Consider the following 7,628-nt stretch of genomic DNA (forward strand, 5'->3'; position numbering starts at 1 on the left):
TTTTTATTATATAAATAATTTTTTAATATGTATAAATGTAATTGGATTGGATCGGTTTTTAATTGGATTTTGAGATTGACATCCAATAACCGATCCAATCCAATTAGAATCCAACTTTTAGCATCCAATCCAATCCAATTGTAATTGGATATCCAACTTTTTGTAATTGGATTGGATTGGATCGGTTCGGTTCAATTGGATTGGATTGGATGATGCCCACCCCTAGTTATATCTATCCACATGAATGGTTAGATTTGCTTTTCAGTAGTGTTCTTAAGTTCCTACCACAAGTGTCAACCTAATAAAGATGGGTAAAGAATTTTAAAATTCTCCCACTCAATTAAGGTAGTGTGATACATTATCAAAGAACTTTTATAGGTATCATTATTTACTACTGTTAGCCCAAGATATGTTTCCAAGAGGGGAAGTGAATTGGAAATTTATACTAATTTCGTTAAATCAAAACTTTTAACACAAAATTAAGCAATTAGCCACTTAATCAAATAAAAGTAAGTAATATGGCAAGCAATATATTATGACAAATAATCAAACTTATAAAGTAAAGAGTTTAAGGATTAGAAAATGCAAACTCTCGATTTTTACAAGGTTCGGTAGAACTATGCCACCTACGTCCTTGGTCTTCAAAGCTATGGACCTAGCTTTGAGTTCCAATATCGAGCCAAGTTAACGGGCTTGACTAACCCTTACAACCGGGGAATTTTTCACCAAGGTTTTTCCCAAACCTCTCACAATAGTTTTCTTCCAAGGACTATCAACCTCGCCGGATTATTGAAGTGCCAATCTCACTTTTCTCGGGTTGTTTACAAAGCCGGTGTCAACCTCACCTACAACCGAGTTGTTTTTCTATTGGTGCCAACCTCACCTCTCAATACAATGAATATGTAATTTTGAAATACAAAGCAAACTCTCTATAATAAGATGGAAAACAATGTAAAACCCTAGAGAGAATTGCAAGCACACTAGAGAAGATAAGAATAAGTTTGGCTCAAGTGTGTGTGGTTGGTGTGTTTATGAAAAGATGATAACTCTTTAGTTTAGAACACTTAGAATGATGTTATATGATGAATAGAAGCTCAACCAACCTTAATTTTTGAGTGAAAAACAAGTTTATATAGTGTAGGAACAAAAACTAGCCGTTTATAGCCGTTAGCACATTTTTCAAAAAGAATCCTGGGAAAAACGGACTACCTATTTTAAAACGGACTACCTATTTGTGAAAAACGGACTAACCCTTACAACCGGGGAATTTTTCACTAAGGTTTTTCCCAAACCTCTCACAATAGTTTTCTTCCAAGGACTATCAACCTCGCCGGATTGTTGAAGTGCCAATCTCACTTTTCTCGGGTTGTTTACAAAACCGGTGTCAACCTCACCTACAACCGAGTTGTTTTTCTACCGGTGCCAACCTCACCTCTCAATACAATGAATATGTAATTTTGAAATACAAAGCAAACTCTCTATAATAAGATGGAAAACAATGTAAAACCCTAGAGAGAATTGCAAGCACACTAGAGAAGATAAGAACAAGTTTGGCTCAAGTGTGTGTGGTTGGTGTGTTTATGAAAAGATGATAACTCTTTAGTTTAGAACACTTAGAATGATGTTATATGATGAATAGAAGCTCAACCAACCTTAATTTTTGAGTGAAAAACAATTTTATATAGTGTAGGAACAAAAATTAGCCGTTTATAGCCGTTAGCACATTTTTCAAAAAGAATCCTGGCAAAAACGGACTACCTATTTTAAAACGGACTACCTATCTGTGAAAAACGGACTACCTATTTTCAATAGGTAGGCCGAAAATCAGGCAGGTTCAAAACTTGCATTTTTCGGCACTAAAACGCGCATAACTCTTTACTCGATTATCCGATTTCAAAAATTCCAATTTTATTCTCTTAGTTAAACAAAATTTGATTTAGAAATTCAATCAAAAAAAATTTTGGACTATCGAGTGAGAAAACTTGTTGCACAAGTTAGTGAGTGGGCCAAAACTTGTACTTATAAACCCTAGTATACTATGCAAATCACTTTAACAAGACTAAAATAAATTTATACCATTTGATTGTTTGTAGTCTTGATGTAGATGAGCTTCCTAACTTGATTTGCATGTTTTGATCCAAAGTTGACTTTTTCCCGAGAGTCGACTTTGACTTTGACTTTCGGGTTGACTTTTGACTTTTAGTTTTTGAAGTCCTCTTTTGGATAGGGTCTTGAATTTTTGATCTCTTGATAAAACTTTTGATCTTATGAAGTATGAAGTAGCTGATATACTTGTTGAATCCACTTCTTTAATTATGTTTGACTTTACCGAGCAAATATCGATACTTTGTGAATTTGCTTGCAAAATGGTCAAGAAAAGATTAGTAACAAATAATAATCAAATATTTGTTTATCATCAAAATAAGTGAGTGATTGACTTTTGGTCAACATTCTCCCCCTTTTTGATGATATCAAAATATTTGATTATTTTAAAGGAAAGAAAAAGTAAATTTAAACATGTTGAGTTTAGCTCCCCCTTAATATACGCATATATTGATTTATACCGTTTTACCTTTGCATATTTATTGTTACCTTTTCTTAACTTGACAAAGCTCCCCCTTAATCATATACTCAATAAACTTGGTAATACTTTAAAGCATAATATGATTAATGCCAAAATAATCAATTCCAATGTTTCTCCCCCTTTTGATTTCATCAAAAAGGGTGGCATAGGAAGCAAGGTCAAGCTAAATATATTTCTTTCCCTTAATCATACAAGATATGACTTGTATCAATGAAGCACAATAGGCAAAGAGAAATTTCAGAATGGATAAAAAGATGAAAGTTCATATAGGCAAAACAAGTTTAAACATTCAATCTACCAAAAAAAATATGTTAAAGACCTTGAAAGTAAGAGATACTGGTAAATAATGGCATAGTTATGATTTCAAATATTTTCTCATACCTCAAGATGATAAAACAAATGTGTTCATGCACTTAAATCAATTAGATGACAAGAATTGAGACTTTTTGGTAAGTTTTTCAAAAATTTAAGCAAAAACAACATATGTACCCAAAATTAGTTTTATGCATCCTTTTTGAAAAATTCTTTTTCCATAATCTTAAACATGATTAATATGAAGTGTACAAACTGGAAAAACAGAAAAAGCTTCAAAAATGAGAGATTTTGGCAAGTTTTACTCGTTTTGGTCATAGAAGGTCTTTTTAAGCAACTTACTTACCAAAAATTGATTTTATGCAAAATTTTCATGCAAAATCTTTTTTGACAACTGATAAATGATGAAACAAACATGTTCAAACAAGAAAATCAGAAAAATATCAAAAATCCTAACTTTTCGGTAAGCTTTTCGATTTGCTTAAAAACTAGAAATCTACCAAAAATGAGTTCTATGCAACCAAATTGAAAAATTCTTTTTTCAGTAGTTCAAGAATGTTAAATGTGAGGTGTACAAACTTACAGAATTGAAAAATATTGAAAATTGATCAAGTTTGGTAAAAAAAACACTCTTTTAGGTCTTAAAAAGTCAAAATTATGCAAGATAGTACCAAAATCAAGATTTGAGCATTATTTTTGAGACAGTTTATATATGAGTATTTAAACATGTAAAAGCTTTCAAAACAACAATTTTCTCAACAATATGAAATTTTGGCAAATTTCACCCATTATGGCCTTAAAAAGTTAAAAATAAGCAAATAACATACCAAAATTTTGTTCAAAGCATATTTCAATCAAGAAAAACCTTTAGGCATGCTAAATACACTCATTTGGACATGTTCAAACATATAAACATATATACTAGCCAAACATGTAAAAGTTCACATATTCACTAGTTCAAATGTATGTCCAAAGTTCACCAAAAATTTGCATAATGACCTATAATCTGAATTTTTCAGCATGTATAGTTCAAGAATGTCAAAACTCAACTAATCAAAACTTTTATTCATAGAAATAGTATGTGACATACCAATTAAGCATGTATGCATAAGAGAGTGAACAAGAAGGATCAAAAGCAAGTCAATTAGCCAAACACTTCAAATTTCATTTTCTTTTTATCTAGGCATCTTAATCTCATCAAAATAAGTAGAATGAATAAGAATGATATTACCGATTCCCAAATTTGTTAATTTAGGTTGTGTTCAAGAATTGACATGCTCTTTTCTATGCTTTTTGAGACTTGTTGGTAATGTAAGAAATTGGCATTCTTCTTTAAGCATCAACACCCAAGAGCCAACTTTGGTTCCTCTTTATTAATACCTACAAAACAAACTTATATCTTTCTTTTTGGTACCCACATGACTTTGGGTCCTTTGATGTTAGTCTTTAAAACCTTTGGTATCCAAATAGCCTTACCAAAATAGGCATTCTTTTTCACATGGCCATAGGATTTAGTATGACCATCTTGGTTACAATAAGTGCAAGTTAAGTTCAAATTACTAGATGATTTGACAAAGAAATTCCTAAGAAATTTTTGTTTCACACTAGTGTTATATCCTATACCACTTTTTGAAAAAGCACATTTTTGACTCCCAAGCATCATTTCAAAATTCTCTTTTCCTTTTGTAAAATTGTAAACCACCTTGTTTAAATCATCAATTTTAGCTTTCAAGTTTACAACATCTTTCTCAAATAAGGAACACTTTTTGCATTGGATTTCAATCAAAAACTCAATTTCTTTGACTTTCAAAGCCTCAACTTCTTCAAGCAATAAACTTATTTTCTTTCTTTGAGTTGAGTTCTTAGCAAGCAATTTTTCAAAATCAACAAGCAAATCATTGAAGGATTTTGATAATTCATCATAAGACATATCAAGTGCATCATCATCACTTTCACTTTCAAAATCACTTGTATGGTTAGGATTACTTACCTTATCATCAATGGCCATAAAGCAAGTGTTGGCTATCTCATGTTGTTCATCTTCAAAACTTTCTTTCTCACTTTCACTCCAAGTAGCCATCATTGCCCTTCTTCTACTCCTCTTTCTCAAAGGACAATCCGTTTTCATATGACCGGGCTTTTTGCATTCATAGCAAATAATTTGATCATCTTTTCTTGAGCTCTCCCTTGAGTTGTAAAATCTATTTGCATTCTTCTTGAACTTCAAAAACTTCTTAAAGTTCTTTGTGAGTAGGGTTATATCCTCCATATCACTATCACCATCCTCACTAGCTTCACTATCATCATGTGAAGTGGATTTGAATGCAATTGTGTTCTTCTTCTTTTTATCAACTTCCTCTTCTTCTTGAGCATTCATGAAAATCTCATGATTCATGAGAGAACCAATGAGCTCTTCCAATGGTAGAGTTGAGAGGTCCTTGGCTTCTTGGATGGCAACTACTTTGCCTTGGTAGGCTTTGGTGAGACTTCTCAAAATTTTGTTCACCATATCCTTTTGTGTAAGTACCTTGCCAAGAGAGTTCAAACCATTAGTAATAGTTGCGAAACGAGTATACATGTTAGCAATGGTATCATGTTGTAACATCTTGAAATTTTCATATTGAGTAACTAAAAGTTGAATTTTAGTTTCTTTCATGGCACTAGTTCCTTGATGAGTTACTTCTAACATTTTCCACATGTCATGAGCCGAGGAGGCATGCTCAATATTTTTAAATATATCTCTATCTAGTCCACATATTAAAGCATACTTAGCCTTAGCATTCTTAGATATCATCTTCTTATCATTTTCATTATATGCATCATATTTCTTTATAGTTTCTACACCATCTACAACATGCATAGGAATGTAAGGACCATAACATACAATATGCCACAAATCATAATCAATGGATTGAAGATACGTTTCCATTCTAATTTTCCAATAAGGAAAGTCTACCTCATCAAAGAATGGTGCTCTACTTGTGCTTAAACCTTCTAGCATGTTGTTGTGTGAAATGCTTGGAAACGCCATGCTCTAGATTGTGAAATCTAATCAAATTATTTGAGCCCTTGCTCTGATACCAATTGTTAGCCCAAGATATGTTTCCAAGAGGGGGGGTGAATTGGAAATTTATACTAATTTCGTTAAATCAAAACTTTTAACACAAAATTAAGCAATTAGCCACTTAATCAAATAAAAGCAAGTAATATGGCAAGCAATATATTATGACAAATAATCAAACTTATAAAGTAAAGAGTTTAAGGATTAGAAAATGCAAACTCTCGATTTTTACAAGGTTCGGTAGAACTATGCCACCTACGTCCTTGGTCTTCAAAGCTATGGACCTAGCTTTGAGTTCCAATATTGAGCCAAGTTAACGGGCTTGACTAACCCTTACAACCGGGGAATTTTTCACCAAGGTTTTTCCCAAACCTCTCACAATAGTTTTCTTCCAAGGACTATCAACCTCGCCGGATTGTTGAAGTGCCAATCTCACTTTTCTCGGGTTGTTTACAAAACCGGTGTCAACCTCACCTACAACCGAGTTGTTTTTCTACCGGTGCCAACCTCACCTCTCAATACAATGAATATGTAATTTTGAAATACAAAGCAAACTCTCTATAATAAGATGGAAAACAATGTAAAACCCTAGAGAGAATTGCAAGCACACTAGAGAAGATAAGAACAAGTTTGGCTCAAGTGTGTGTGGTTGGTGTGTTTATGAAAAGATGATAACTCTTTAGTTTAGAACACTTAGAACGATGTTATATGATGAATAGAAGCTCAACCAACCTTAATTTTTGAGTGAAAAACAAGTTTATATAGTGTAGGAACAAAAATTAGCCGTTTATAGCCGTTAGCACATTTTTCAAAAAGAATCCTGGGAAAAACGGACTACCTATTTTAAGACGGACTACCTATCTGTGAAAAACGGACTACCTATTTTCAATAGGTAGGCCGAAAATCAGGCAGGTTCAAAACTTGCATTTTTCGGCACTAAAACGCGCATAACTCTTTACTCGATTATTCGATTTCAAAAATTCCAATTTTATTCTCTTAGTTAAACAAAATGTGATTTAGAAATTCAATCAAAAAAAAATTTGGACTATCGAGTGAGAAAACTTGTTGCACAAGTTAGTGAGTGGGCCAAAACTTGTACTTATAAACCCTAGTATACTATGCAAATCACTTTAACAAGACTAAAATAAATGTATACCATTTGATTGTTTGTAGTCTTGATGTAGATGAGCTTCCTAACTTGATTTGCATGTTTTGATCCAAAGTTGACTTTTTCCCGAGAGTCGACTTTGACTTTGACTTTCGGGTTGACTTTTGACCTTTAGTTTTTGAAGTCCTCTTTTGGATAGGGTCTTGAATTTTGGATCTCTTGATAAAACTTTTGATCTTATGAAGTATGAAGTAGCTGATATACATGTTGAATCCACTTCTTTAATTATGTTTGACTTTACCGAGCAAATATCAATACTTTGTGAATTTGCTTGCAAAATGGTCAAGAAAAGATTAGTAACAAATAATAATCAAATATTTGTTTATCATCAAAATAAGTGAGTGATTGACTTTTGGTCAACAACTACAACAGTAAAACTAATTTGGAACACACAATCAAGATCAAGGATTTATATTGATAATAGCTAATTCATTATATTACTTTCATGTTTAAAGAAAATATGTGTTACATAGGGTATTGTGAAAAAATTTCACCCCTAAGCA

The sequence above is a fragment of the Cannabis sativa genome, chromosome 7, assembly GCF_029168945.1.
Source record: "Cannabis sativa cultivar Pink pepper isolate KNU-18-1 chromosome 7, ASM2916894v1, whole genome shotgun sequence".
Classification (NCBI taxonomy): domain Eukaryota; kingdom Viridiplantae; phylum Streptophyta; class Magnoliopsida; order Rosales; family Cannabaceae; genus Cannabis; species Cannabis sativa.